General features: G+C 37.0%; 1 protein-coding gene and 1 long non-coding RNA gene across 2 annotated transcripts in view; both read left to right on the forward strand.

Annotated features, from left to right (window-relative positions):
- Positions 1–13,608, forward strand: part of LOC134662137 (DE-cadherin) — a 325,027-nt gene that overhangs the window by 52,094 nt on the left and 259,325 nt on the right. The gene's annotated exons all lie outside the window — the stretch shown is intronic.
- Positions 3,884–13,608, forward strand: part of LOC134662223 (uncharacterized) — a 59,719-nt gene continuing 49,994 nt past the window's right edge. Inside the window, exon 1 of the long non-coding RNA XR_010098038.1 lies at positions 3,884–3,930. This is a non-coding gene — a long non-coding RNA (uncharacterized LOC134662223). The remainder of the gene's footprint in view (positions 3,931–13,608) is intronic.

A 13,608-nucleotide genomic window follows, 5' to 3' on the forward strand; every position in this document is an offset into this window, starting at 1 on the left:
TTACTGTCTTGGGTAAGACTTGAACTCACGGCCTCTGGATACTATAGTAGAAACGACGATTATCAAAATTAAGAGCGGGACCAGTGACTTTTACCGGAGCCGCACATGTCACTGACGGGGCCAAAAGTCACGAAAAATGTGGCTTTCGTGATCACCTGTCAACATGCTACGCTACCAACTGACTTCTCGTACATTAAGTACATTTTCTACTATGAAATTTTCGCTAACCAAATTTTAATTTTTTCCACCTACTACAAGTCAAAAACATCTTAAACTAAATAAGTAAATATGCAAAAAAAAAAGTTTTGTTTGTACAGTCGCCATCAGATATATCGGAACGGTCAAGGCGCTTACAAATATCTGAACACATCTCTATTGTCAAGGCGTTACAGTGCGTGTTTAGATATTGTGAACACCTTGGCCGCTCCGATGTATCTGATGGCGACTGTACTAAGTAAGATCTGCGCTCTGAGCTTGACTGTGGCGCCGCTCTGGCGGTATGGGACACACTAATTATCTAACATTTGATAGCTGCACAGAATAAATAATAGTACTAAGTACAGAAGACTTACTCTCTAACAAAACGCTTCTGTTACGATCAGCACAGATATGGCCGCTAGGTGGCGACAGCGCCACGCGCGGCTTATGGCTTTCCCCAAAATTGGGGCCGAACGGACCTTTTAGCTACCTGTAGCAAAGCGACGAAATCCCGGAGTGAGACATGCCTGACAGCTGTTAATTAGTATGGAGATATTGTCTTATGAAGTTTGCACCCACATACGTAGGATCAAACTTCATATTTGCACCACACGCTTCGCACAGAAAAAAAAGAAAAGCAAGAAAACTTCCTCTTGATGAAGCATTTCTCTGAGGTTCTACCAGCTCATTGGTAATTTATCAAGCCATCCAATACCGTGTTAGCTAAGGCGGTATTACGCTGCCATTTTAATTACCGTCCCGGTTATAAATCTTAATTTTATACGGGAACGGTCACGGAACGCCGATTTGTGTTTCTTACGGAAACTGGGGAACGCGGAGTAGTTTGTTTTTATTAGTTTTGTACGTTTCTGTGTCTTTTTAATGAAAGTAAACTAGCGAGCAATGTTGCTTGTACTACGAAATGGTAAAAGTAAGGCAGGATTAGGTTTTCACTAGGTAAAAGCGTGATTTGCAACAAATGCTTGAGAGGTATTGAACTCTCTAAACTGAGCTAAAACGGGCTGAAGATTACACAATTACATATACATACCTCTATATTAAATCATTGTCCTATTCGGTTACATATTTGGATAATTTATAGGGCAATATCTATAGGTATATATATATGTGGCGAATATAACTACCATTTGACGACATCCGGAAATCTTCCAAAAAAAAACACTGCAGAATCGGTCTTGCATGTTTCATATCACTAAACGGCCTCGCTCACGCTCGTCCACTATCATACTCCGCAAACAATCACTGTTAAGTACCACGCAAAACTCGAGTTCCTATGCACCTCTGTATTTTCTCAGCAGCTCAAGTTCCATATTGCAGTGCAAGCATGTTTATCCCTAGCAATATCCATTATGTAGAACTAAGGGCTCTGGAAGCTCTCGACGGTGAACTCTAATTAATATTGTTCTAGGCATAAGTTAGTCTGGATGATTACACTGTAATTTAAACCGTGCTCCGATAGATTGTGCAGTGAAGGAGATGTGGCTAAAGTTGTTAGTCAAATAGAAATGTATGAATCTCTAGGTCTACCGTTTAATTGGCGGTTGGTATGAACTGATTCTGGTCAGATATAGAGCGGTTAATTGAAGGCTACATGAAGCTTTGTTAAGTAAGTAAAGGTGTAATAAAATTACAGAGTAATTGAGATAAAAGGTAAACGCGCAATGGCTAAATCTTCCGTCGCAAATTTCGCTCAGCGCGCCATATCTTTTGTTTCCTTCCAATGTCCTCGCTTTGCATTCTCAATCCGCATTTATATTGTGCCGCTGTTCGACACCCTATCAACGTTTTATACAAGTAAAATGTCCCATATGCTAGCACCATAAGTTTTATGCAACATTTCCCCAAACAATTGTACCATAATCACAACGCCATAGCGAATCTAACGCTCACCACAACACATTACGTTCCCATTAAACCCGATACCTCAATAAAGTCCCCACCCCGCACCGACAAGCCCAAATTTTGACAGCCGCTAAAAGCGCGCATTTTACTTAACGAGGTCGCGGATGGTAAACTAATTTTTCGGTAAATTAAAGGTTTTAATTACCAGTAATGGTTCTCTGGTTTCGTTTTTTTTGTTGTCAACTCTGATTTGAAATGGCGACTGAAAGAAGTTGAGCTATTCAAAAGATTTTACAGGGGCAGTGCGTTGAAAAAGGAAGACTAAATAAATATTTGCCAAATGTGTGACAAATTCTTTATAAGCTGCACATTTGCCGTTAATTCACTGCATAATAAGCTATTAATATTACAATTTAAACAAAATTTATGAGCCAAAAACATAATTATTCTCGAGACGACTTCGCCATTTAGATGTTAAAACACTCCGTATAACAAATGTACCTGATAAACGTCATAACGAGTGTATAAATACCCCGAAACACTGTTTTTCCGCACGATAATGACCGTCCACGTACCCAGCACGTGAAATCGCAAATTGAAGCTTAAAAGTGATATTAATTTTCAGACTATGCCGCGCATTCACGTCGGTTAAGCGAGCATTGGCAAATGGGGTTGGGAAGTATTTTATCGCACCGCCATAGATTTTACCTGGCAATCCTATGAATAGTGACAAATTCGTGTTTTCTTTTAGGGATTTTATGGCCTAGATGAGCGAAGTCGAAATTTAAGCGAAATCCCATAGAACAAAACTAGAGACAGGTAAAACCTATGCTTGCACCATCTATAAAAACCTTTGACAGTGGCCAACCCCATTAAGATTATGGTAGTTTTATAGGATTTTATGTGAGTGTATTATGAAGTGTATTGTCATATGTTCAAATTGCATATTGGACTTTTTCGCAAAATAACATCATTTTTTTGCGCGAAACGTTAACGATCCCAGCGCCTCAACCAAGAATTTTAGATTGAGCCTGTTTGGAAAGTCTAGGTATGTCTTGACTCTTGGGTGTATATTGGGCTATTTGTTATATCTAAACTAGATCTTGAGGTGATCATTTAGTGTGTTGTGTTCTGTTATTATTCGTAATATAGTTTGGTCTTTTGGTGAGTTTCCGGTTATGACTGGACATCATATTTTTGATCTGTTTGCATATTTCTTTTGCCTGTAATTTTGATTTAATAGTATACGGAGTTCCTCTAACTGTTATGTTATTAGATAGCGTACTTTTACTGGTGTATCTGAATCTTCAACCAATTGGAATGAGACTTCAGCACTGTTATTTTATCACTCTGATCTCACGAACCACGAACCAACATAAGTAAAGCCTCCAATGCCTCATAATTGATGCGCATACGCAGTTCTAAACTTAAACTGGTTTTTATGTTACATGGGAATACAGAGCTGCTATATTTAATTTGGCTAATTGACAGGGAGCATTACCGCAAGCTTTCGTCATAGTTAAGTAATGGATGTTTTTGCGGCGTGGATTTTTTAGGCTTTTAGTGGCCTGATCCGCGCTTTTTAGGGTTCCGTAGCCAAATGGCAAAAAACGGAACCCTTATAGATTCGTCATGTCTGTCTGTCTGTCCGTCTGTCTGTCCGTCCGTATGTCACAGCCACTTTTCTCCGAAACTATAAGAACTATACTGTTGAAACTTGGTAAGTAGATGTATTCTGTGAACCGCATTAAGATTTTCACACAAAAATAGAAAAAAAACAATTAATTTTTGGGGTTCCCCATACTTCGAACTGAAACTCAAAAATTTTTTTTTTCATCAAACCCATACGTGTGGGGTATCTATGGATAGGTCTTCAAAAATGATATTGAGGTTCCTAATATCATTTTTTTCTAAACTCAATAGTTTGCGCGAGAGACACTTCCAAAGTGGTAAAATGTGTGTCCCCCCCCTAACTTCTAAAATAAGAGAATGATAAAACTAAAAAAAATATATGATGTACATTACCATGTAAACTTCCACCGAAAATTGGTTTGAACGAGATCTAGCAAGTAGTTTTTTTTTAATACGTCATAAATCGCCTAAATACGGAACCCTTCATGGGCGAGTCCGACTCGCACTTGGCCGCTTTTTTAACTTGTTCAACAATGTGGCTTTTACGTACTACAGATATTATCAGTGATTAAAAGATATACGGTGATACATACATCTAATATATTCAATACACTTTACAAGTTACATAGCTCAAAAAATATAAAACGACTTTGTCTTTGTGTTGACTTTGTTTGAAATGTACCGTTACTTCCATAAATTCATATTAGTTTTGTATACATAACTAAAGTCCGTCTAAGCTAACTGGGCACTGACTTTCCAGCGACAAAGTGTGGAGTCCCACTATAAACAACACATATTCCTAGGAATATTCAATGTTTGGTATAGCCCTTGGACTCCGGGGGTAATGATCCCGATCTGATGACGTACCCTATACGGCAATGCTAGCCGCATTGCCGTATGGGGTACGTGTGGTGTGGGTTTGGTGGGTAGGCTTCATTCCCGTTTCTTGCTAAGAGAGACAAATCACCCCCAACGCCTCCCCAGGCACAGGCTATGCGTATCAGTACCACATCTAAAAATAATAACTCGGACTGACACTTTTACAACACTATTTGTAGCTCATTAATTTAAGCACCAACCTCAAAAAACACCCTGTTCTAATTGTGACTCTAATTTTACCACACAAATTGCAACAAACACTGTAAATCCATTGATTAAACCCTTTATTCCCCCCGTAAAGAAACCCCATGGAAGGGTTAATGACGTGCCAAGCCACGTTAACGACTAACAATTGTTTAACATAAAAATCTCGTCAGTGTCAGCTATCTTTTCATTGATCTCGACGTGGGTGCCGACGACATTTTTCATAATTGGATAGGCAGGTAAAAATTGAAAGAATAGTAATTATATTTTTCGATAAACATCGCTCTTTAAATAAGATTTTATTAGTGCTTATAAACACATGTTGTTTTAATGGCTGGTTAAAGAAAATCCGTAATTTAAGCCTCTTAGCTACTTTATGCTTATAATTGCCAGGGATAAACATCCTTAATGTAAAGCAATATGGAACTTGAGAGCTGCGGAGAAAATACAGAGGTTGGTGCATGTTTCTAGTCGCTAGAATATACTTAATAACTTAAAGTCGGATATAGCTAATTCTGCACAGACTTTTCAGTAAACGTGTAGACTTGTAGAGGTGTCACCTTATACGTTAAAGTAAAATATTACTAGGAAAATATTACGTTTATATTAATGGTGCTTTATAATATCTTTAAAGTCGGTATAGAGTTTAATTAGTCAGAGTCTAAAAATGTAACGATTATTATAGTTAATTAATACTAGTCCCTCATTATATGTGAAGTCTATTAGGATATAGACATACAAACGTACGCATGTAAAGTCAGTAAAAATATGACTAAATTGACTTACAGTAGCTACTTTCATAGCCGCCAGGCGGTCGCCACTTGTTGCAATACTCATATTTGCAATTGCAACCCATACAAGCACGAACAGTAGGTAATGAACCACCAAAAGAAGGCATCATTTTCCATACGAAGCCTAATGGACACGTTGATCCCCATTTAACCCGCAGCGGCGAAGATCAAGCAATTTACAAGCACAACGCCGATATTATTGTTTCCGAATATATTTCAAGCTAATTAATACGGCATAGAAAATTCCGTGAGTGTTCGGGCCGTATTTACATTTGACGATCTATACTACGCCTGTTTGTAGGCTATCGGCATTGATACCGGTTACATCGGTTCACTTTAAGCTGTAACGTTTTTTTGTATTTTTAGGCGAATTGAATAAGATATTACCCAGAAGGTTTGTATAAAAAATTACGTCAATAGGTAATTCAAATTGGTTTATGAATAACAACTGTTGTATTGCCTCATTGGTATGTTGCTGTGTTCGGGAACCGACCTTAAACAATGTTTTTTTTTTAAATAGAAACTTTAATAGTCGGAGATTTTTAAACGTTTTGCTTGCTGAAAACAAGGTGTACGTAAGTGAATATAGCAGGCCAATTCGCGATTTAGTTACTCGATCTGTTTCCGATATGATACTGATCTGTCAGTGTCAAACATGCCATTTCTTCATCCAAAAACATCACTTTTGACACTGACAGATCAGTATCATATCGGAACCAGATCGAATAACTAAAACTCGAATTGGGCTATAACTCAATGTAGATTTGCTCGCTGAGCATGTCTTCACATGTAGACGTATAACATCCCTGATGGCAATGCATGAGGAAGTAACAGCAACACTTTTAACCATCGGTGTCCCTTATCTCTTTACAATAAGGTTTATAAATTCCGTGGATGGAACATACGAGGGGTATTCAAAATATTCTCGGTATGAGAATGAAAACAAACAAGTACGAAAAGTTTGATATTTTTATTTTTCAATATACTCCCCCCCTATGTTCATACACTTAAAAGATCGATCAATTATTTTTTTTAATCCCTCGTAAAAATATTTTTTATCTTTCGTGTAAAAATGCTCCTCCACTGCCGCCTTCAATGCTTCATCGTCAGAAAATTTATTTCCACGCAGATCCTTTTTAAGATTGGGGAGCAAAAAGAAGTCGCTGGGGGCTAAGTCCGGACTATACGGTGGGTGAGTAACAGTTTTAAACCCACATTCAACAATAGCTGCCTTGGCAATATGAGCAGTATGGACGGGGGCGTTGTCATGCAGAAGCAGAATACCTTTGGTTAACTTTCCTCGCCTCTTTTCTTTAATTACATCCTTTAATTGACGTAGAATGTTAGCGTAGTACTGTCCTGTGATATTTACACCTTTTTCTTTATAATCGATTAGTAATACTCCTTCACAATCCCAAAATATCGTGGCCATGACCTTGCCAGCTGAAGGGATGACCTTCAACTTCTTGGGATGAGCTGAACCCTTAATGTGCCACTGCATGGACTCTTGTTTACTCTCTGGGTCATAATGATGAACCCAGGTTTCATCTCCAGTAACTATTCTTTGCAGCACCTCATCAGGATTTTCACCGCACAGGTCAATAAAATCGGAACAACAAGCTACACGCATGTCTTTTTGAAGCCGAGTCAGCATTCGCGGAACCCATCTTGCACTTACTTTTGACATATTAAGATGGTCATGTATAATATCATGTACGGTACCAATAGAGAGATTGGTTACTTGTGCTATAGATTTTACCTTCACTCGACCATCTTCCAATATAAGTTTTTCCACTTTATCAATATTTTCTTGTGAAGTAGCTACTACAGGCCGGCCAGGTCTAGGGTCATCTTCAATACTCTCCCTTCCGCGTTTAAACTCGCTTGACCACTTTTGAATGGTAGATAAAGAAGGAGCAGACTCACGGTAAACACAATCCATTTCCTCTTTTATGGTTTTTTGATTTTTACCCTGTTTTGTCAAGAATTTTATCACGCATCGATGTTCTAATTTAGTTAACATTGTCAATTCGCACAGGATGTTCATGTTTGTTCAGCAATTGCAGAAAAACAAAAGACTATCTTGGTTCGAATTATACTTTTTTTTAATGTCAATGAATAAACCTTAGCGGCCAGTAACGAAAGAAATTTTAGAAGAGGTCGTAAGATATCAATACCGAGAATATTTTGAACGCCCCTCGTAGATCAACCTATATACAGGTTGTAACGACATTGTCCACATACATGTTCGTGTGACCGGACACGGTGTTCGGCGGGATTATCCCCGACTCCGGGCCAGGGCCGTTTCTGTTGCCTGGAATAGCTGTTCGATTAAATGCAGTTGCAACGCTTGTTGTAAAGGTGATAGTCCATTTCCAACCGCAGCTGCACTACTGTTCATTTTACTATGGAAATTGACAGTAACAGCGACGCGTTCAGTACCAGTAGGGCAGCTGCGGTCAGAAATGGAATGTTACTCTAAGGCTCTTGTTGATATAATACTGTGAAAGGGTATTTAAAGTAGGTATATAATGTATACTAACTTCTGTCCGCGCCTTTGTAAATGCTTCCTAATGCGGTGTCTGATGTACTCTGTGACATACATACAGGTTGTAACGACACGATGGACTACAGAATGTTCGTGTGACCAAACACGGTGTTCGGCGGGATTATCTTCGACTCCAGGGCCCTTTCTGTAAATCTGGTTTAGCTTTTCGATAAATGCTAACGATCATATAATATTATTAATGTCAAACGTCATATTTTCAACGAAATTTGACATAAATTTTGATATTGCCTCACTTTGTCATTGCAAATATCTTACAGATTTAGTTTGATTTGACTCAGTGTCATTCTATGTATGGAACATGCTAACCAAAGAGTAGTATAATATGTAAACAAAAGTCACTGGTTTGTTTACATAGTTGGCTTCCATAGAATGACACTGTAGTATGGTAATAGCCACACAGACACACCACACCAACCCACAGGCCAAATTTTTACACTTCGAGCGCGATCCTAACTAATAAGTACCTACATGAAATGTTAAAAATGTATTTCTTAGTAGCAACGGTAAACATAAAACAAGCAATATGAACTAACGCCAATCTAATTTGCCCCACAATCCCCTCGCGTGCATGCAAAACGATTTATTTTGATTATGGTTCTGCAAAACTACCCATAAATTGGTGGCGACTACTTAATTAGTGTTCCCAATACCATTAGCGTTGTTGACAGCCCTACCGATCGGAATTGATGTTATATTTTGGGCGTTGGCAAATTACATGCCACTTTTACTGCGAGTTAGGGTTGTGCAAAATGTCCTGTTTACCATTGTTTAGTTTTTCTACTTCATTTTTGTTTTCACGTTTATTTTTGGCGAATAATAAACAATAAAGAACATTTGAAGTGTATTTTGGGTTGTACCTAGATTCGATGGAAGATTGAATTTCAAAATCAATCGATGGGACATGAATCCACATGGCTTCCGGCTGCCCAGGGTTAGACATCCATAATAGGAACTAAACTTAGGAAGGAGTACTTCACTTGTAAGCAAATGAAAACTCTACTATTGAATTCTTTCGTAAGATAAGTATGCAATTGATTTTTCTTTGCTTAAATTGTAATGGTTGAGAATGTTAATGACGCTCGTTAGCGTTAAATGAGCATTTTTATCTTTAATCTAAATTGGATTCTTACGATATGGTCTGAACTCTGACGTTCACATGTCTTTGTTAAATATAATGCATACCTACTGCATTATTCTTTCTCATAATTTTATTAAAATATTACTTTTTGTATGTTTAAAAAAATAATGCAATGAGTCAGTGATATAAGTGGAATATAACAGAAGCGATTATATTAATTTAGGTACCTAATTATAAAATGATTTTTAAGTCGGTACTTGGAAAAATAGTAAATTAATTTCATCAAACCAAAACTTATAAAAAGCAGAAAGTTATTTCGTTAATTATAAAGTTAGAAAAATAAAAACTTGCCTTGTATTGACAACCCTATCTCCGTCGTTCGTCGCAAAACGGACCCTAAACACGCCAGATTTAACTGACTGTTAACTTAATTACTGCTTTACGCAACTTCTGGACTCTGGACATAGTAAACATCCCCATGGACATCTTTGCGCAACAACAGATCTTCATTTTACTACTTAACTTTATTCGTCCTTTTAGCTTTTACATCATTTTTCTTATTTACATCACAGTAAGACTTAAATTGCGCAAGCACGTCGTTAGCAACTGTTTACTGTATTTCCTTTCTTATTTCACTAGCACTAAGTATTATTTTTGGTGTATCACGAAGAGTAGTGGGCCTAACAAACTCCCTAGCGGAACTTTCATAATTAACAGCCATAAAGTATGATGTTATTTGTTTACCCTTAGGATACAATGACCAGAAAAGCTGACCTCTTGCTCATTTATTACAGGTATGACAAGGACCGATGGCGTGTGTAGAATTCGAGCTACTACGCTACAATATTTATTGAGAATATGAGTAAGCTTCTGGGATTTTCGATTGGATTTTCTAACATGCGAACACTGTGTCATCACTTAATAATTATTTCTACATTGATCTTATAATGCAGAGATTGTTTAGTAAAATTAATATTTGTTTTACAAGGGGACAACGAAGTTGTTTAACCCTTTTCCAGGCCGCACCTATTTACAAGGTTTTCCCATAAAATCCATATACAGTAGAGTCCGATTAGTACGACTTCGCATATAACAACCAACCGCTTATAGCGACGTAAGTATAAGCACTTGTTTGGTTTTAGTATGAGCTACTACGAAAGTACAACCGTTTATTACGACTCCGCTTATAACGACCGACCGCTTTTAACGACGGAAATTGGCACAAAATCCGTCCGTCAAGTCCGGTTACAACGACGAGCGACGTAATTTTTACAAATAAATTGTTGGTAAGAAGCTTACTCCGTCCCGCGCACCCAACTCCCCTCCCCCCTTTTGCCTATACGCAGCAAGATGAAAAACTGTGACTTTTCGTAATCTTGCAAACTAAATAAAACCCAATTCGCATTATCCAATTGAGCTTAAACTTCACATACATAGTTATGTAGGTTGGGTGACATTGCAATATTTTGGTATCTTCGAGCTGGAGGTGGCCATAGGAACTGTTTGATAAAACAACGCATCCTAATTGAGGTTGGGTTTGTAATAATTGTCTCAATTGAGTATAGGTTGCTTGTTGAAACAAAGTAAACAGTCCGCGATAAAGGCTTGAGTCAAAATTGAAATGTTTGACAAAAAACTTATTTATTTTGTGATTGTCGATGTACGATTGTCACCTTGATTAGATTCCTAAAAATTAGGTACGACTTTTTATTTTACGGGATTCGAGTAATTTGCGGATGATGAGTGAGTACGCGAACCTACAAAAGTGGCTTCTTCTAAACACACAAGTCTCTGCATTTAAGACAAGGTGTTGTAATACTAACATAAATGAATATTTTAATTAAATTTTTTTTTTGTTGATTGTCGCATAAGTATTAATAAATACAAAATGATGTCATTATTTTGATTAAAAAAATATATTAAAATTGGCAGTTCGTTTAGTGCGACGTCCGGTTAGTACGACGTAATATCAGCGGTCCCTTGGGCGTCGTTATAACCGGACTCTACTGTATAATCCAATTATTCCAGCTTTGAAGATTCATTTGAATTCACATTTCCCGAATGTGAAATCTAATTTGAACCTTAATTCGGAATGCTAAAGTTGAAATTCTATTGGCGCGTATGTGGTCGATAAATCGTACTATGCCTGGAAAAGGGTTAACTCCTCGTGCTGATATGGATACCAGAGCAAGCGAATTCCAAAATTCAATCACTCTTCGCGAATATTGAACGTTGTGAGGGTTTCAAGGCACGAAGTTAAACAAACTTTGCTACCAAGTGAAACGCAAATGTTCTTCAACCAAACGCGAGCAAAATACTGACTGTAATAATTTTTACCTACCAATCAAATCCATATTACCGCTATTAAATATTTATTATTCAAAATCATCTGTAGAAAGTCAATTCCAAGTATTCCAACAGCCAACATCAGGAAACAACTCAAAATTTGCATCAGATTCTCTAGTGGATAAAATGCAATGCAACATTCTCATCATTTTTTTTAAGTGTAAGGAGAGCCTTTACGCCCTGATGTGGTAATAAATAGTTTTAGGGTTCATTACCTATTAAGTGGTCGCCTAATAACATGCCGTGGAGAATTAGAACTAAGTTATGGAAATATAATTTTCACCCACTTTTGTTCGTCACGCGATGTTTCTTGGCTTAATTACAAGTGAAGTTTTGATCAAAAATCGATCAGAAATGTGAAGGGTTCATTAGTTCTATAAGGTTATTTTCTATATGAGCGAAAATACAATTTTACATGTATTTCAGTGGATAATTTTTATTAAGTAATGCTACTTAAAAAATAAAAATCTAAATATCTAATAAAATAATTTAATTTGGAAAGGTTTTCTTTTGACATGATGATTAATTGCCATGTTTTTATTTATCCTATAACCGCCGAAACATCGAAATTCTGTCAGTTTTTTATATGGCGGCTAGAGGTTAAAATTGTCATTTTATCTAGCCTGGGTTTTGCACGTGTCAATGTCGTGTTTATAAAGAACCATCAGTAACAAAGTTAACAAAATCATTCCTTACTTCGAAATACGAATCAATTATAAGATTAAATTTAGATGACCTTTTCGAACTTCGAAGCTTGTTCGAATATTTCTTAGGAAACTTTGGAACTTAGTATAAAGTTCATTCCTATCCGGAAATGAACTCAAATTGGCTCTTCCTGGCGCCAAATTAGGTATTTGAAACCTTTGAATGAAATTTTGCATCAAACTGGAGAATTTTCTACACACGGTATGAAATTAAAGGCCATCAACATTGTATAAAAATGATATTTAAAAATCGCATGGCACCTCATTTTTCCTGTAAAAATTTGCCAACCAGTATTTAATGACGGTGATTAGTTTATTATGGCCATTACAAATTTCAACATTTTTTTCATTTTCAAGTAACTCTGAACCTAACAATTAAAGCACTGTATGCAAAACATTGCGTGTGCTATTTTAAGAAAACACACATTTGTATGGGAAGCATTTTATTCAAATGAGATTTTGTTTGTATATTTTCGCAATTATGAAGCAGAAATTAATTAAAAAAACAAACGTACAAGCGTTAGCCTGGATTTTTGCGCATTTAAATGCATTTGTAGTTTATATACTTGGAACATGCTTGAAGTAACTTCATATCTGGTAAGTAGGGTACTTTTCTTCTTTTACCTGCCGACGATTTATTTCAGTTTACTTTCTGAAGGAATTCTTCGGGTTCAGACTAAACCAGCAGCAGTATTGTAGCGCGAGTTGCGACATTACTGCCGACTTACCGTGTGTTGCTGCCCGGAATTTTGACTGACTGATAGATTGATTGATTTTCTAGTCAACAGGTAATAGTTTAACTAAGGCGGTTTGTAAGAAGTTAATGCTTCCTATGGAATGTTTGTAGGCTTAAAGTTAAATAAACATTATTGGACAACCTTACACAAATCGACCTAGACCTAGTCCCACAGTAAGTGTACTAGACGACGATATATATACTCGTAGTAGATAGGTATAGATAAATACTGAAATACCTGCTAAAATAAACTTAGTAACAACTCGGGAACAAATATTTGTGATGAACACTCAAATAAATGCCACTGTCAGGATTTGAAACCGGGACCTCCAGCTTCGTAGGCATGTTCACTACCGACTAGGCTAGTAGGCCGTGTATTTATGTTAAGAAAGCAAAGATAAAGATATAATATACATACATACATACTTAAACAAGTTTTAGCCCTTCTTACTATTATCTTCTAGGTAATAGAAAATTACAATTAGTCTTGAGACAGGTGGTAGATCTATACAAATTATTGCCTTTTTGGACTCCACAGGTTATATATCCCATTCAAGCACCTTTTCGCCACAAAAACCCTCAAATGGCAAGGATTGTCGAAATAAAAG

This window comes from Cydia amplana, chromosome 1, assembly GCF_948474715.1.
Source record: "Cydia amplana chromosome 1, ilCydAmpl1.1, whole genome shotgun sequence".
NCBI lineage: Eukaryota > Metazoa > Arthropoda > Insecta > Lepidoptera > Tortricidae > Cydia > Cydia amplana.